The sequence below is a fragment of the Ranitomeya imitator genome, chromosome 1 (assembly GCF_032444005.1).
Source record: "Ranitomeya imitator isolate aRanImi1 chromosome 1, aRanImi1.pri, whole genome shotgun sequence".
Classification (NCBI taxonomy): Eukaryota; Metazoa; Chordata; class Amphibia; order Anura; family Dendrobatidae; genus Ranitomeya; species Ranitomeya imitator.
In genome coordinates, this window is record NC_091282.1 from 775,330,700 (window position 1) to 775,349,472 (window position 18,773).

Sequence of the window (18,773 nt, forward strand, 5' to 3'; positions counted from 1 at the left end):
AATTCATGTTTGGAGGATTTCCAGTCGATACAGGCATGAAAACGTTAACTGGAAATTAATAACTTTATTATTGTATCTGATGGAAATCAGAGAACAATGGAAGCGAAGATCAGGGCGAGATCGACAGAGACCTCATATAGTTGTATAGTTACATAGGTTGAGAAAAGCTGACGGTCCATCAGGCTCCACCTTCCTCCACCTATTGTGCATTTTGTCACTAATTTATCTGCAAGGGCCCATTCCCACTTATGATGAAATCGGATGAATGCAATCTAATAAAAAATCGGATTGATTTCGGACCAACGTTATTCTATGATTGTGTGTTCATCTGCGTTTTTATTTCCATCTCGGATCGGTTTATGGATACTGCCCCCAAGGCTAAAACCATCAGCTCTCAGCCGCCCCAGAAAAGGCACATCTCTAAGACACTTGCATTACACTAGTCCAACTCTCGTGCATCAAAATCGAACCGATTTTAAAATTGTGTGAGCTTAACCCGCAATGTTCTGTGTATCAAAGAAAACATCCGGCAATTGTATAAAAGCTGTCATAGTGTCTGCCATTACTACCTCCTCTGGTCGGCATTCCACAGTCTGACTGCTCTAACTGTAAAGAACCCTTTCCTATTTAGATGTCGGGATCACCTTTCCTCCACCTGTAATGAGTGGCCCATGGTCCTCAGTATGGTCTTTGAAAGAAATAAATTGTGTGCCAGTCCTGTGCTAAGAAAATACCTGTGCTGCTTGGAGAAGACGACCCTTCAAGCAAGTCCTCATCAGACTGATAAGTGTTCTTTTCTCAAGAAATCCTGCTTAATTCTGTTACACTGTTTGACTCCCATATTTTTGCACTGCTTTATTGCTAGCAATTTTCCATTGCTTCCTCCCTGCGAGGAGAACCTGATTCCTGTTATTAAACCCCTCAACTGTTGGTCTGTCTGTTCCGTGGTGACATACTCAGTACCTGCATACTATTACACTGCTGAGGAAGAATGGAGTTTGCCGTGCTCCCAGAGGGTAACGGGTCTCATATATATTGTATACTTTCAGTCATTTGCTACTTTACTCCTACTGTCAGAATCACTGCCCTGGAGAGATCATTGCAGGAGATGAGAGCAGCAAAAATCTCCCACCCTTCAGGAGCACAAAGCCCACAACCCTGCAGCAGCACAAAAATCCTACCTTGTAGCAGCACAAAAATCTCGCCTTGAAGCAGCACAAAAACCCTCTCTCTTGCAGCAGAAACCTTCCACCCTGCATCAGCACAAATCTCCCACCATGCAGCAGCACAAATCTTCCACCCTGCAGCAGCAGAAACCTCCCACCCTGCAGCAGCAGAAACCTTCCAACTTGCAGCAGAAACCTCCCACCCTGCAGCAAAAGAAACCTCCCACCCTGCAGCAGCAGCACAAATCTCCCACCCTGCAGCAGCAGAAACCTACCACCCTGCAGCAGCACAAATCTCCCACCCTGCAGCAGCAGAAACCTTCCACCCTGCAGCAGAAACCTCCCACTTTGCAGCAGCAGAAACCTTCCACCTTGCAGCAGAAACCTCCCACCCTGCAGCACAAATCTCCCACCCTGCAGCAACAGCAGAAACCTCCCACCCTGCAGCAAAAGAAACCTCCCACCCTGCAGCAGCACAAACCTCCCACCCTGCAGCAGCAGCAGAAACCTCCCATCCTGTAGCAAAAGAAACCTCCCACCCTGCAGCAGCACAAATCTCCCACCCTGCAGCAGCAGAAACCTCCCACCCTGCAGCAGCACAAATCTTCCACTCTGCAGCAGCAGCAGAAACCTCCCACCCTGCAGCAAAAGAAACCTCCCACCCTGCAGCAGCAGCACAAATCTCCCACCCTGCAGCAGCAGCACAAATCTCCCACCCTGCAGCAGCAGAAACCTCCCACCCTGCAGCAGCACAAATCTTCCATCCTGCAGCAGCAGCAGAAACCTCCCACCATGCAGCAAAAGAAACATCCCACCCTGCAGCAGCAGCACAAATCTCCCACCCTGCAGCAGCAGAAACCTACCACCCTGCAGCAGCACAATTCTCCCACACTGCAACAGCAGCACAAATCTCCCGCCCTGCACCAGCAGCAGAAACCTCCCACCCTGCAGCAGCAGAAACCTCCCACCATGCAGCAGCAGAAACCTCCCACTGGCAGCAGCAGAAACCTTCCACCTTGCAGCAGAAACCTCCCACCCTGCAGCAAAAGAAGCCTCCCACCCTGCAGCAGCAGCACAAATCTCCCACCCTGCAGCATCAGAAACCTACCACCCTGCAGCAGCAGAAATCTCCCACCCTGCTGCTGCCCTCCCAGGCTTGTCAGAAGAAAACTCTTGGGTTCGCGCATGATTTAATCAACGAATATTGGGGAACAGAGGCTGCACAGGTCAAAGGTAAAAAAAAAAAAAAGATGCACAGGAAGGCTACAGTGGCTTCCAAAAGTATTTGCTCCCCATTGCCATATTTTGTGTTTTGCTACATCACAACCTGGAATTTCACTGTTTTTTAGGTTTTGTATCAGTTCATGTAAAAAAAACATGCTGACAACTGTGAAAATGTTGTTTTCTTTTTTCTGTGAATTAATAAATAGGACAAAATGTCGGAAAACTTCAGTAAGCATAACTATTCACCCTCCTAAAGTCAGTACTTTGTAGAGCCTCTTTTCACAGTAATTACAGCTACAAGTGGCTTTGGATAAGTCTCTATGAGCTTTCCACATCTGGCCACTGGGATTTTTGCCCATTCCTCAAGGCAAAACTGTTCTAGCTCCTTCAAGTTAGATGGTTTCCTCTGGTGAACAGCGATCTTCACGTCTGACCACAGATTCTCCATTGGATTAAGGTCTGGTTTCCCCTTAAATCACTCGAGTGTTGCTTTAGCAGTGTTCTCTGGGTCATTGTCTTGTTGGAAGGTGAACCTCCGTCCCGGTCTCAAATCACTGACAGGCTGAAAAAGGTTTTGCTCAAGAGTATGCCTGTATTTTGCACCATCCATCTTCCCCTCTAGTGGGACAATTTTCCCTGCCCTACTGCCAATAAATATTACAACAGCATGATGCTACCACCATGTTTCACTGTGGAGAGTGTGTTCTTGAGGTGATGAGCCGTCTTGGTTTGTTCCCAGACATAGTGTTCATCTTGGTGGCTAAAAAATTCAATTTTGGTCTCATCTGACTACAGCAACTTCCTCCATACATTTGGGAAGTCTCCCTAATGTCTTTTGGCAAACTCAAAACGAGCCTTACAATTTTTGTGTGTAAGTAAATGCTTTTTTCTGCCCACTCTTCCTTAAAAGCCATCTCTACAAAGTGCACGGCTTATTGTGGTCGTATGGACATATAATCCAGTCTCTGCTTGGGAACTCTGCAGCCCCTTCAGGGTTACCTTTGTTCTCTGCTGCCTTTCTGATTTATGCTCTCCTTGCCCGGGCTGAGAGTTTTGGTGACCGCCCTCTATTGGTAAGTTTGTTGTGGTACTATGTTCTTTCCATTTGATGATAATAATGGATTTGATGGTGCTCTGGGGGATCATCAGAGATTGTGATATTTTTCTATAACACAACCCTGACTTGTGTACTTCTCAACAACTTTGTCTTGACTTCTTTGGAGATCTCCTTGGTCTTCATCTTGTTTGGAGATCTCCTTTGTCTTCATGGTGGTGTTTGGGGATCTCATTGGCCTTCATCGTGGTGTTTGAAGATCTCATTAGTCTTCATGGTGTTGTTTAGGGCTCTCCTTGGCCTTCATGGTGGTGTTTGGAGATCTCCTTGGCGTGCATGGTGGTGTTTGGAGATCTCTTTGGCCTTCATAGTGGTGTTTGGAGATCTCCTTGGCCTTCATTGTGGTGTTTGGAGATCTATTTGGCCTTCATGGTGGTGTTTGGAGATCTCCTTGGCCTTCTGTTTGGAGATCTCCTTGGTCTTCATGGTATTGTTTGATTAGTGGAGCCTTTTGATAATTGTGTTGTAGCATCTGTGGCCTTTCAGAAAAGGTAAAGTATCTATACTGACCAACATGTCACATTAGATTGCACACAGGGGGACGTCCTGTCACCGAGCATAGGACTTATGGAGGGAAATGCTTGCACCAGAAATTATTAGTGGCTTCATATCAAAAGGAATGAATACATATGCACATGCCAATTTTTAGTTATTTCAGCCCATAAATTTAATTTATGCCTATATTTTCTCACTTTACCAACTTAGACTATTTAGTGCTGATACATCACACACGAATCATGCTGTGATATGGATGCAAGGTGAGAACAAAGTAGGATTTTCTCTTCTAGTTCATAGGAACTTTTCTTTGTCTTGCCCCGATATCAGAGACTACAGAGAAAAGTCTCCCCCAATATTAGAGAATACAGTAGAAAGTCTCTCTTAATATCAGAGACTTCATAGGAAAGTCTCCCCCAATATCAGAGACTTCAGAGGAAAGTCTACCCCAATATCAGAAACTACAGATGAAAGTCTCCCCCAATATCAGAGACTACAGGGAAGCGTCTGCTCCAATATCAGAGACTACAGATTAAAGTCTACCCAAATATCAGAGACTACAGAGGATAGTATCCTCCAATATCAGAAACTACAGATGAAAGTCTCCCCCAATATCAGAGACTACAGGGAAGCGTCTGCTCCAATATCAGAGACTACAGATTAAAGTCTACCCAAATATCAGAGACTAGTCTCCTCCAATATCAGAGACTACAGAGGAAAGTCTCCCCCAATATCAGAGACTACAGAGGAAAGTCTTCGCCAATATCAGAGACTACAGAGGAAAGTCTCCCTCAATATCAGAGACTACAGAGGAAAGTTTCCCCAATATCAGAAACTACAGAGGAAAGTCTCCCCCAATATCAGAAACTACAGAGGAAAGACTCCCCCAATTTCAGAAACTACAGAGGAAAGTCTCCCCCAATATCAGAGACTACAGAGGAAAGTCTCCACCCAATATCAGAGACTACAGAGGAAAGTTTCCCCCAATATCAGAGACTACAGAGGAAAGTCTCCCCCAATATCAGAAACTACAGAGGAAAGTCTCCCCCAATATCAGAGACTACAGAGGAAAGTCTCCCCCAATATCAGAGACTACAGAGGAAAGTCTCTACCCAATATCAGAGACTACAGAGGAAAGTCTCCCCCAATATCAGAGACTACAGAGCAAAGTCTCCCCCAATATCAGAGACTACAGAGGAAAGTCTCCCCCAATATCAGAGACTACAGAGGAAAGTCTCCCCCAATATCAGAGACTACAGAGGAAAGTCTCCCCCAATATCAAAGACTACAGATGAAAGTCTCCCCCAATATCAGAAACTACAGAGGAAAGTCTCCCCAATATCAGAGACTACAGAGGAAAGTCTCCCCCAATATCAGAGACTACAGAGGAAAGTCTCCCCCAATATCAAAGACTACAGATGAAAGTCTCCCCCAATATCAGAAACTACAGAGGAAAGTCTCCCCAATATCAGAGACTACAGAGGAAAGTCTCCCCCAATATCAGAGACTACAGAGGAAAGTCTCCACCCAATATCAGAGACTACAGAGGAAAGTTTCCCCCAATATCAAAGACTACAGATGAAAGTCTCCCCCAATATCAGAAACTACAGAGGAAAGTCTCCCCAATATCAGAGACTACAGAGGAAAGTCTCCCCCAATATCAGAGATTACAGAGGAAAGTCTCCTCCAATATCAGAGACTACAGAGAAAAGTCTCCCCCAATATTAGAGAATACAGTAGAAAGTCTCTCTTAATATCAGAGACTTCATAGGAAAATCTCCCCCAATATCAGAGACTTCAGAGGAAAGTCTACCCCAATATCAGAAACTACAGATGAAAGTCTCCCCCAATATCAGAGACTACAGGGAAGCGTCTGCTCCAATATCAGAGACTACAGATTAAAGTCTACCCAAATATCAGAGACTAGTCTCCTCCAATATCAGAGACTACAGAGGAAAGTCTCCCCCAATATCAGAGACTACAGAGGAAAGTCTTCTCCAATATCAGAGACTACAGAGGAAAGTCTCCCTCAATATCAGAGAATACAGAGGAAAGTTTCCCCAATATCAGAAACTACAGAGGAAAGTCTCCCCCAATATCAGAAACTACAGAGGAAAGACTCCCCCAATATCAGAAACTACAGAGGAAAGTCTCCCCCAATATCAGAGACTACAGAGGAAAGTCTCCACCCAATATCAGAGACTACAGAGGAAAGTTTCCCCCAATATCAGAGACTACAGAGGAAAGTCTCCCCCAATATCAGAAACTACAGAGGAAAGTCTCCCCCAATATCAGAGACTACAGAGGAAAGTCTCCCCCAATATCAGAGACTACAGAGGAAAGTCTCTACCCAATATCAGAGACTACAGAGGAAAGTCTCCCCCAATATCAGAGACTACAGAGCAAAGTCTCCCCCAATATCAGAGACTACAGAGGAAAGTCTCCCCCAATATCAGAGACTACAGAGGAAAGTCTCCACCCAATATCAGAGACTACAGAGGAAAGTTTCCCCCAATATCAGAGACTACAGAGGAAAGTCTCCCCCAATATCAGAAACTACAGAGGAAAGTCTCCCCAATATCAGAGACTACAGAGGAAAGTCTCCCCCAATATCAGAGATTACAGAGGAAAGTCTCCTCCAATATCAGAGACTACAGAGGAAAGTCTCCCCCAATATCAGAAACTACAGAGGAAAGTCTCCCCCAATATCAGAGACTACAGAGGAAAGTCTCCCCCAATATCAGAGACTACAGAGGAAAGTCTCTACCCAATATCAGAGACTACAGAGGAAAGTCTCCCCCAATATCAGAGACTACAGAGCAAAGTCTCCCCCAATATCAGAGACTACAGAGGAAAGTCTCCCCCAATATCAGAGACTACAGAGGAAAGTCTCCACCCAATATCAGAGACTACAGAGGAAAGTTTCCCCCAATATCAGAGACTACAGATGAAAGTCTCCCCCAATATCAGAAACTACAGAGGAAAGTCTCCCCAATATCAGAGACTACAGAGGAAAGTCTCCCCCAATATCAGAGATTACAGAGGAAAGTCTCCTCCAATATCAGAGACTACAGAGAAAAGTCTCCCCCAATATTAGAGAATACAGTAGAAAGTCTCTATTAATATCAGAGACTTCATAGGAAAGTCTCCCCCAATATCAGAGACTTCAGAGGAAAGTCTACCCCAATATCAGAAACTACAGATGAAAGTCTCCCCCAATATCAGAGACTACAGGGAAGCGTCTGCTCCAATATCAGAGACTACAGATTAAAGTCTACCCAAATATCAGAGACTACAGAGGATAGTATCCTCCAATATCAGAAACTACAGATGAAAGTCTCCCCCAATATCAGAGACTACAGGGAAGCGTCTGCTCCAATATCAGAGACTACAGATTAAAGTCTACCCAAATATCAGAGACTAGTCTCCTCCAATATCAGAGACTACAGAGGAAAGTCTCCCCCAATATCAGAGACTACAGAGGAAAGTCTTCGCCAATATCAGAGACTACAGAGGAAAGTCTCCCTCAATATCAGAGACTACAGAGGAAAGTTTCCCCAATATCAGAAACTACAGAGGAAAGTCTCCCCCAATATCAGAAACTACAGAGGAAAGACTCCCCCAATATCAGAAACTACAGAGGAAAGTCTCCCCCAATATCAGAGACTACAGAGGAAAGTCTCCACCCAATATCAGAGACTACAGAGGAAAGTTTCCCCCAATATCAGAGACTACAGAGGAAAGTCTCCCCCAATATCAGAAACTACAGAGGAAAGTCTCCCCCAATATCAGAGACTACAGAGGAAAGTCTCCCCCAATATCAGAGACTACAGAGGAAAGTCTCTACCCAATATCAGAGACTACAGAGGAAAGTCTCCCCCAATATCAGAGACTACAGAGCAAAGTCTCCCCCAATATCAGAGACTACAGAGGAAAGTCTCCCCCAATATCAGAGACTACAGAGGAAAGTTTCCACCCAATATCAGAGACTACAGAGGAAAGTTTCCCCCAATATCAGAGACTACAGATGAAAGTCTCCCCCAATATCAGAAACTACAGAGGAAAGTCTCCCCAATATCAGAGACTACAGAGGAAAGTCTCCCCCAATATCAGAGATTACAGAGGAAAGTCTCCTCCAATATCAGAGACTACAGAGGAAAGTCTCCCCCAATATCAGAAACTACAGAGGAAAGTCTCCCCCAATATCAGAGACTACAGAGGAAAGTCTCCCCCAATATCAGAGACTACAGAGGAAAGTCTCTACCCAATATCAGAGACTACAGAGGAAAGTCTCCCCCAATATCAGAGACTACAGAGCAAAGTCTCCCCCAATATCAGAGACTACAGAGGAAAGTCTCCCCCAATATCAGAGACCACAGAGGAAAGTCTCCCCCAATATCAGAGACTACAGAGGAAAGTCTCCCCCAATATCAGAGACTACAGAGGAAAGTCTCCACCCAATATCAGAGACTACAGAGGAAAGTTTCCCCCAATATCAGAGACTACAGATGAAAGTCTCCCCCAATATCAGAAACTACAGAGGAAAGTCTCCCCAATATCAGAGACTACAGAGGAAAGTCTCCCCCAATATCAGAGATTACAGAGGAAAGTCTCCCCCAATATCAGAGACTACAGAGGAAAGTCTCCCCCAATATCAGAGATTACAGAGGAAAGTCTCTAACCAATATCAGAAACTACAGAGGAAAGTCTCCCCCAATATCAGAGACTACAGAGGAAAGTCTCCCCCAATATCAGAGATTACAGAGGAAAGTCTCTAACCAATATCAGAAACTACAGAGGAAAGTCTCCCCCAATATCAGAGATTACAGAGGAAAGTCTCCCCCAATATCAGAAACTACAGAGGAAAGTCTCCCCCAATATCAGAGATTACAGAGGAAAGTCTCCCCCAATATCAGAGATTACAGAGGAAAGTCTCTACCCAATATCAGAGACTACAGAGGAAAGTTTCCCCCAATATCAGAGACTACAGAGGAAAGTCTCCCCCAATATCAGAAACTACAGAGGAAAGTCTCCCCCAATATCAGAGACTACAGAGGAAAGTATCCCCCAATATCAGAGACTACAGAGGAAAGTCTCCACCCAATATCAGAGACTACAGAGGAAAGTCTCCCCCAATATCAGAGACTACAGAGGAAAGTCTCCCCCAATATCAGAGATTACAGAGGAAAGTCTCCTCCAATATCAGAGACTACAGAGGAAAGTCTCCTCCAATATCAGAGACTACAGAGGAAAGTCTCCCCCAATATCAGAGACTACAGAGGAAAGTCTCCCTCAATATCAGAGACTACAGAGGAAAGTTTCCCCAATATCAGAAACTACAGAGGAAAGTCTCCCCCAATATCAGAGACTACAGAGGAAAGTCTCCTCCAATATCAGAGACTACAGAGGAAAGTCTCCCCCAATATCAGAGACTACAGAGGAAAGTCTCCCTCAATATCAGAGACTACAGAGGAAAGTCTCCTCCAATATCAGAGACTACAGAGGAAAGTCTCCTCCAATATCAGAGACTACAGAGGAAAGTCTCCTCCAATATCAGAGACTACAGAGGAAAGTCTCCCCCAATATCAGAGACTACAGAGGAAAGTCTCCCTCAATATCAGAGACTACAGAGGAAAGTCTCCTCCAATATCAGAGACTACAGAGGAAAGTCTCCCCCAATATCAGAGATTACAGAGGAAAGTCTCTAACCAATATCAGAAACTACAGAGGAAAGTCTCCCCCAATATCAGAGACTACAGAGGAAAGTCTCCCCCAATATCAGAGATTACAGAGGAAAGTCTCTAACCAATATCAGAAACTACAGAGGAAAGTCTCCCCCAATATCAGAGATTACAGAGGAAAGTCTCCCCCAATATCAGAAACTACAGAGGAAAGTCTCCCCCAATATCAGAGATTACAGAGGAAAGTCTCCCCCAATATCAGAGATTACAGAGGAAAGTCTCTACCCAATATCAGAGACTACAGAGGAAAGTTTCCCCCAATATCAGAGACTACAGAGGAAAGTCTCCCCCAATATCAGAAACTACAGAGGAAAGTCTCCCCCAATATCAGAGACTACAGAGGAAAGTATCCCCCAATATCAGAGACTACAGAGGAAAGTCTCCACCCAATATCAGAGACTACAGAGGAAAGTCTCCCCCAATATCAGAGAATACAGAGGAAAGTCGCCCCCAATATCAGAGATTACAGAGGAAAGTCTCCTCCAATATCAGAGACTACAGAGGAAAGTCTCCTCCAATATCAGAGACTACAGAGGAAAGTCTCCCCCAATATCAGAGACTACAGAGGAAAGTCTCCCTCAATATCAGAGACTACAGAGGAAAGTTTCCCCAATATCAGAAACTACAGAGGAAAGTCTCCCCCAATATCAGAGACTACAGAGGAAAGTATCCCCCAATATCAGAGACTACAGAGGAAAGTCTCCACCCAATATCAGAGACTACAGAGGAAAGTCTCCCCCAATATCAGAGACTACAGAGGAAAGTCTCCACCCAATATCAGAGACTACAGAGGAAAGTCTCCCCCAATATCAGAGACTACAGAGGAAAGTCTCCCCCAATATCAGAGATTACAGAGGAAAGTCTCCCCAATATCAGAAACTACAGAGGAAAGTCTCCCCCAATATCAGAGACTACATGAGGAAAGTATCCCCCAATATCAGAGACTACAGAGGAAAGTCTCCACCCAATATCAGAGACTACAGAGGAAAGTCTCCCCCAATATCAGAGACTACAGAGGAAAGTCTCCCCCAATATCAGAGGCTACAGAGGAAAGTTTCCCCCAATATCAGAGACTACAGAGGAAAGTTTCCCCCAATATCAGAGACTACAGAGGAAAGTCTCCCCCAATATCAGAGACTACAGAGGAAAGTCTCCCCCAATATCAGAGACTACAGAGGAAAGTATCCCCCAATATCAGAGACTACAGAGGAAAGTCTCCACCCAATATCAGAGGCTACAGAGGAAAGTTTCCCCCAATATCAGAGACTACAGAGGAAAGTTTCCCCCAATATCAGAGACTACAGAGGAAAGTCTCCCCCAATATCAGAGACTACAGAGGAAAGTCTCCCCCAATATCAGAGACTACAGAGGAAAGTTTCCCCCAATATCAGAGACTACAGAGGAAAGTTTCCCCCAATATCAGAGACTACAGAGGAAAGTTTCCCCCAATATCAGAGACTACAGAGGAAAGTCTCCCCCAATATCAGAGACTACAGAGGAAAGTATCCCCCAATATCAGAGACTACAGAGGAAAGTCTCCACCCAATATCAGAGACTACAGAGGAAGATCTGCAGAGGTTTTGCCTTCTCGGCTGTACCATACAGCGCCCGTCACTGTATATATCATTGCCAGTAATTGGACTTTTCACCGAATATTTATAGGTCGGGGCCTCGATAAATTAAAGGGGCAGATTAATTACCCCTCCCCCCATCTCCTCCGTAACCTTTGTAACTTTACGAACGCCAATAAAGTTCTTCACCATTTTACTGACATGTTGAAGATCCATATCCCCGGGACTGGCAGATATACTGCGCGGCTCCCGGACTGATGGCTGCAGAAAGGCCACGTAGACATATGGCGCACATGGCGCGGCGGTCTGCGCACCCCACCTGTCACTGCAGATGAATCCCTAGTGTCACCGAGCAGAACATTAATGTGGCCTTGTTAGACGAAGAATTATCATCTCCGCTCACTGCGCAGGTGAAATACAGCAGTGGGAAACAGTCACAAGCGCTAATAGGAGAATATGCTGAAAACAGGGCGAGGGGAGGAAATGGCGTCACTGCCACTGCTGAGAGTCGCAGGCTGATGATTCTCCACTAGACATCGGGCAGATTCATCACTTTTTCTAAGTGACTTTTCTTTTTTGACTTGTGACTTTCACTGATCTTCTTTGCGCCAAAGTCAGCAAAATGGCCCAAGTGGTTGATGAATTTTGTGAGGTTCCCCCCTATATTACAGCTGAGGAAGCCTGCAGAGACCTCCTACGGTCAGGGGTGAGGACCCCTTTAGGGTATGTGCACACGTTCAGGTTTCTTCGCGATAAAAACGCTTTAGAAAACACCTACATCTGCATCCTATCATTTAGAATGCATTCTGCAATTTTTGTGCACATGATGCGCTTTTTTCCGCAAAAAAAAACGCATTGCGGTAAAAAAAGCAGCATGTTCATTAATTTTGCTGATTTTCTGCGTTTTTCCAGCTATTCTCTGCATTTGGAAAAAACGCATCAAAAACGCATCAAAAATGCGCAAAAAAACGCATCAAAACCGCGTCCAGTGTTCCCGCTTATTGTGATGCCGCCGCTGATCCTTACATGCGCCTGTCCTACTTTATGACTTTGGTGACGTTTTGGTTCCCGCGGGCTGCGCCCTGCGCAGGATTTCCCCCGCTTTCATGCACAATGTCCTAGTTTACACCACGCGCTCCAGATTTGCATCCTGTTATGAAATAATCCGCCGCGTCTTGACTTAATGCAGCGCAGAAAGCAGAGTAGAAATCTTCCCCTGGAGGAGCTGATTTGTGCGGGACCTGCAGGAAAGTTCAGGATCCACAATAAGCTGCTCGTATTTAAATTCCGCTGGCGTATATGGAAATGTTCCACCTTCCGGCTTCTGAATTGTTCCTCGGAGGGATCTTAGCGTTTAGAAGTGATGTTGTGGAGGCCGGAGCGGCAGCGATACATTTCCACAGCTCAGAACATTGTGTGTGGGTTCTGTGTCAGCGCTATCGGCTTGTCAGGAATACAATGTATCAGAAGAGAGATAGTAACAATGTATCACACCGCAGAGGAGGGGGAAACGAGCGGCGGCTGACGGACTGACGAAAGCCAGAGGGGGACATAGGGGACATAGGGGGGGTGGGAGGTCCAAGCTGTGTTTAGACAATGTGTGGCCCTAAGCAAAATTCTAATTAGGGCCCCAGATCGTAAAATACTGCATCCACAATACCATGCTAATATTTGGCTACAAATAGCACAACCAGTCACCTACTGGTTGTCACCAAGAACCAGAGATTTTTGGGATGCAGCAGCACCAGAAGAGATGGCATCACCAGTGATGGGCTGCAGCAGACAGGTGATAGCGATGAACAAGGAGCGGCCTGCGTTGGATCTAGGGACTCCTAGCCACCGGACCATGTAACATTCAGCCTGAAGGACCCTGTAGAGAAGTTGAGTTTTTATAGCGAGAATAACTGCAGTGTGTGAACGCAGCCTATGGCCTTATTCGCACAGTGTATTCACCCTGTGGGTTATGGCCGCAATTTTCCAAAACCGTGATAGTAACAATGTGTTTTTAATTGCAATTTCAGAAAATTATAGCCAAAAAATGCAGCTTGATTGCATTATGTGAACATAACCTTACACTGTCAGTGCGGCTCTGAGGCAGGAGGAGGAGAAGAGGCAGGAGGAGGAGAAGAGGCAGGAGGAGGAGAAGAGACAGGAGGAGGAGAAGAGGCAGGAGGAGGAGAGGCAGGAGGAGGAGAAGCGGCAGGAGGAGAAGAGGCAGGAGGAGAAGAGGCAGGAGGAGGAGAAGAGGCAGGAGGAGAAGAGGCAGGAGGAGGAGAAGCGGCAGGAGGAGAAGAGGCAGGAGGAGAAGAGGCAGGAGGAGGAGAAGCGGCGGGAGGAGAAGAGGCAGGAGGAGAAGAGGCAGGAGGAGGAGAAGCGGCAGGAGGAGAAGAGGCAGGAGGAGAAGAGGCAGGAGGAGAAGAAGCAGGAGGAGGAGAAGAGGCGGGAGGAAGAGAAGAGGCGGGAGGAGGAGAAGAGGCAGGAGGAGGAGAAGAGGCAGGTGGAGGAGAAGAGACAGGAGGAGGAGGAGAAGAGGCAGGAGGAGGAGAAGCGGCAGGAGGAGGAGAAGCGGCAGGAGGAGAAGAGGCAGGAGGAGAAGAGGCAGGAGGAGAAGAGGCAGGAGGAGGAGAAGCGGCAGGAGGAGAAGAGGCAGGAGGAGAAGAGGCAGGAGGAGAAGAGGCAGGAGAAGGAGAAGAGGCAGGAGAAAGAGAAGAGGCAGGAGGAGGAGAAGAGGCAGGAGGAGGAGAAGAGGCAGGTGGAGGAGAAGAGACAGGAGGAGGAGGAGAAGAGGCAGGTGGAGGAGAAGAGGTGGGAGGAGGAGAAGAGGCAGGAGGAGAAGAGGCAGGAGGAGAAGAGGCAGGAGGAGGAGAAGAGGCAGGAGGAGAAGAGGCAGGAGGAGGAGAAGAGGCGGGAGGAAGAGAAGAGGCGGGAGGAGAAGAGGCAGGAGGAGAAGAGGCAGGAGAAGGAGAAGAGGCAGGAGAAAGAGAAGAGGCAGGAGGAGGAGAAGAGGCAGGAGGAGGAGGAGAAGAGGCAGGTGGAGGAGAAGAGGCAGGAGGAGGAGAAGAGGCAGGAGGAGAAGAGGCAGGAGGAGAAGAGGCAGGAGGAGGAGAAGAGGCAGGAGGAGAAGAGGCAGGAGGAGGAGAAGAGGCGGGAGGAAGAGAAGAGGCGGGAGGAGAAGAGGCAGGAGGAGAAGAGGCAGGAGAAGGAGAAGAGGCAGGAGAAAGAGAAGAGGCAGGAGGAGGAGAAGAGGCAGGAGGAGGAGAAGAGGCAGGAGGAGGAGAAGAGACAGGAGGAGGAGAAGAGGCGGGAGGAAGAGAAGAGGCGGGAGGAGAAGAGGCAGGAGGAGAAGAGGCAGGAGAAGGAGAAGAGGCAGGAGAAAGAGAAGAGGCAGGAGGAGGAGAAGAGGCAGGAGGAGGAGAAGAGGCAGATGGAGGAGAAGAGACAGAAGGAGGAGAAGAGGCGGGAGGAAGAGAAGAGGCGGGAGGAGAAGAGGCAGGAGGAGGAGAAGAGGCAGGAGGAGGAGAAGAGGCAGGAGGAGAAGAAGCAGGAGGAGGAGAAGAGGCGGGAGGAAGAGAAGCGGCGGGAGAAGAGGCAGGAGGAGAAGAGGCAGGAGAAGGAGAAGAGGCAGGAGAAAGAGAAGAGGCAGGAGGAGGAGAAGAGGCAGGAGGAGGAGAAGAGGCAGGTGGAGGAGAAGAGACAGGAGGAGGAGGAGAAGAGGCAGGTGGAGGAGAAGAGGTGGGAGGAGGAGAAGAGGCGGGAGGAGAAGAGACAGGAAGAGGAGAAGAGACAGGAGGAGGAGAAGAGGCGGGAGGAAGAGAAGAGGCGGGAGGAGAAGAGGCAGGAGGAGGAGAAGAGGCGGGAGGAAGAGAAGAGGCGGGAGGAGAAGAGGCAGGAGGAGGAGAAGAGGCGGGAGGAGGAGAAGAGGCGGGAGGAGAAGAGGCAGGAGGAGAAGAGGCAGGAGGAGGAGAAGAGGCAGGAGGAGGAGAAGAGGCAGGTGGAGGAGAAGAGACAGGAGGAGGAGGAGAAGAGGCAGGTGGAGGAGAAGAGGTGGGAGGAGGAGAAGAGGCGGGAGGAGAAGAGACAGGAAGAGGAGAAGAGACAGGAGGAGGAGAAAAGGCGGGAGAAGAGGCAGGAGGAGGAGACGAGGCGGGAGGAAGAGAAGAGGCGGGAGGAGAAGAGGCAGGAGGAGGAGAAGAGGCGGGAGGAGGAGAAGAGGTGGGAGGAGAAGAGGCAGGAGGAGGAGAAGAGGCAGGAGGAGGAGAAGAGGCAGGAGGAGAAGAGGCGGGTGGAGGAGAAGAGACAGGAGGAGGAGAAGAGGCGGGAGGAGGAGAAGAGACAGGAGGAGGAGAAGAGGCGGGAGGAGGAGAAGAGACAGGAGGAGGAGAAGAGGCAGGAGGAGGAGAAGAGACAGGAGGAGGAGAAGAGGCAGGATGAGAAGAGACAGGAGGAGGAGAAGAGGCAGGAGGAGGAGAAGAGGCGGGAGGAGGAGAAGATGCAGGAGGAGGAGAAGAGGCAGGAGGAGGAGAAGAGACAGGAGGAGGAGAAGAGGCGGGAGGAGGAGAAGAGGCGGGAGGAGGAGAAGAAGCAGGAGGAGGAGAAGAGGCGGGAGGAGGAGAAGAGGTAGGAGGAGGAGAAGAAGCAGGAGGAGGAGAAGAGGCGGGTAGAGGAGAAGAGACAGGAGGAGGAGAAGAGGCAGGAGGAAGAGAAGAGGCGGGAGGAGGAGAAGAGGCGGGAGGAGAAGAGGTGGGAGGAGAAGAGGCAGGGGGAGGAGAATAGGCAGGAGGAAGAGAAGAGGCAGGAGGAAGAGAAGAGGCGGGAAGAGGAGAAGAGGCGGGAGGAGGAGAAGAGGCAGGAGGAGAAGAGGCAGGAGGAGGAGAAGAGACAGGAGGAGGAGAAGAGGTGGGAGGAAGAGAAGAGGCGGGTGGAGGAGAAGAAGCAGGAGGTGGAGAAGAGGCAGGAGTAGGAGAAGAAGCAGGAGGAGGAGAAGAGGCGGGAGGAAGAGAAGAGGCGGGAGGAGAAGAGGCAGGAGGAGGAGAAGAGGCGGGAGGAGGAGAAGAGGCGGGAGGAGAAGAGGCAGGAGGAGAAGAGGCAGGAGGAGGAGAAGAGGCGGGAGGAGAAGAGGCGGGTGGAGGAGAAGAGACAGGAGGAGGAGAAGAGGCGGGAGGAAGAGAAGAGGCGGGAGGAGAAGAGGCAGGAGGAGAAGAGGCGGGTGGAGGAGAAGAGACAGGAGGAGGAGAAGAGGCGGGAGGAAGAGAAGAGGCAGGAGGAGGAGAAGAGGCAGGAGGAGGAGAAGAGGCAGGAGGACAAGAGGCGGGTGGAGGAGAAGAGACAGGAGGAGGAGAAGAGGCGGGAGGAGGAGAAGAGGCGGGAGGAGGAGAAGAGACAGGAGGAGGAGAAGAGGCAGGAGGAGGAGAAGAGACAGGAGGAGGAGAAGAGGCAGGATGAGAAGAGACAGGAGGAGGAGAAGATGCAGGAGGAGGAGAAGAGGCGGGAGGAGGAGAAGATGCAGGAGGAGGAGAAGAGGCAGGAGGAGGAGAAGAGGCAGGAGGAGGAGAAGAGGCGGGAGGAGGAGAAGAAGCAGGAGGAGGAGAAGAGGCGGGAGGAGGAGAAGAGGTAGGAGGAGGAGAAGAAGCAGGAGGAGGAGAAGAGGCGGGTGGAGGAGAAGAGACAGGAGGAGGAGAAGAGGCAGGAGGAAGAGAAGAGGCAGGAGGAGGAGAAGAGGCGGGAGGAGAAGAGGTGGGAGGAGAAGAGGCAGGAGGAGGAGAATAGGCAGGAGGAAGAGAAGAGGCGGGAGGAGGAGAAGAGGCAGGAGGAGAAGAGGCAGGAGGAGGAGAAGAGACAGGAGGAGGAGAAGATGCAGGAGAAGGAGAAGAGGCGGGTGGAGGAGAAGAGACAGGAGGATGAGGAGAAGAGGCAGGTGGAGGAGAAGAGGTGGGAGGAGAAGAGGCGGGAGGAGAAGAGGCAGGAAGAGGAGAAGAGACAGGAGGAGGAGAAGATACAGGAGAAGAAGAAGAGGCGGGTGGAGGAGAAGAGGCGGGTGGAGGAGAAGAGACAGGAGGAGGAGGAGAAGAAGCAGGAGGAGAAGAGGCAGGTGGAGGACAAGAGAAAGGAGAAGGAGAAGAGGTGGGAGGAAGAGAAGAGGCGGGTGGAGGAAAAGAAGCAGGAGGTGGAGAAGAGGCAGGAGTAGGAGAAGAAGCAGGAGGAGGAGAAGAGGCGGGAGGAGTAGTAGAGGCGGGAGGAGTAGTAGAGGTGGGTGGAGGAGAAGAGGCAGGAGGAGGAGGAGAAGAGGCAGGAGGAGGAGAAGAGGTGGGAGGAGGAGAAGAGGCGGCTGGAGGAGAAGAGACAGGAGGAGGAGAAGAGGCAGGAGGAGGAGAAGAACTGGGAGGAGAAGAAGAAGCAGGAGGAGGAGAAGAGGCAGGAGGAGGAGAAGAAACAGGAGGAGGAGAAGAGGCGGGTGGAGGAGAAGAGACAGGAGGAGGAGAAGAGGCGGGAGGAGGAGAAGAGGCGGAAGGAGGAGAAGAGGCGGAAGGAGGATAAGAGGCGGGAGGAGAAGAGGCAGGAGGAGGAGAAGAGGCAGGAGGAAGACAATAGGCAGGAGGAGGAGAAGAGGCGGGAGGAGGAGAAGACACAGGAGAAGAGGCGGGTGGAGGAGAAGAGACAGGAGGAGAAGAGGTGGGAGGAGGAGAAGAGGCGGGAGGGGAAGTGGCGGGTGGAGAAGAGACAGGAGGAGGAGAAGACACAGGAGGAGAAGAGGCGGGTGGAGGAGAAGAGGCGGGTGGAGGAGGAGGAGGAGAAGAGGTTGGTGGAGGAGGAGGAGGAGAAGAGGCAGGAGGAGGAGAAGAGGTGGGTGGAGGAGAAGAGGCGGGTGGAGGAGAAGAGACAGGGTGGCTCTACTGATGTCTGCCATACCAGAACTGCAGTTTAAAGGACCAGTGTGAAGGCAAAAGTTGGGGGCCTAATTTGTGGCTGGGGGCCCTGGGCATAGGCTCCATTTGTTCCCCCTGCAATGCAGGCCCTCATAATTAAAATCAAAATATCAGCTACATTGGCTCTAGAACGCATTTTTTCACAATGCTTTACACTTTAGTTGATTATGGCCTCCAGTGTAGATGCATTATCTATTCTAATCAGACTCAAGCTTCTGCTCGTTCTCTCCCCATGCTTTACACTGCAGCTCTACGTGTTCAGATACATTGCTATGATAAATAATCTGTATGACTGCATTGTATCCTGTGTGCAAACACAAATATTTACATTTCAAATTATAACTGCACAAATATCATCAGCAGTTTCCATCATTCTGCCCATTTTTAGCTGTTTCCCAGAGTGCACTGCTCGTGGGTGTACCTGCTGTAGTTTGGTGCCTTCTCATACTTTGGTCTCACATCCATCACACTCTGACCCTGGGGCCAGTATCTTTGTGCCAAGGAATCTGCGGCTGCGAGGTTGGAGCCGGACCCCAGTG

At 49.0% G+C, this 18,773-nt stretch overlaps 1 pseudogene; it reads left to right on the top strand.

The window, feature by feature from the left end:
* The first annotated feature begins 1,958 nt into the window (after positions 1–1,958).
* Positions 1,959–18,233, top strand: LOC138645413 (trichohyalin-like; annotated as a pseudogene).
* Positions 18,234–18,773: the final 540 nt, after the last annotated feature.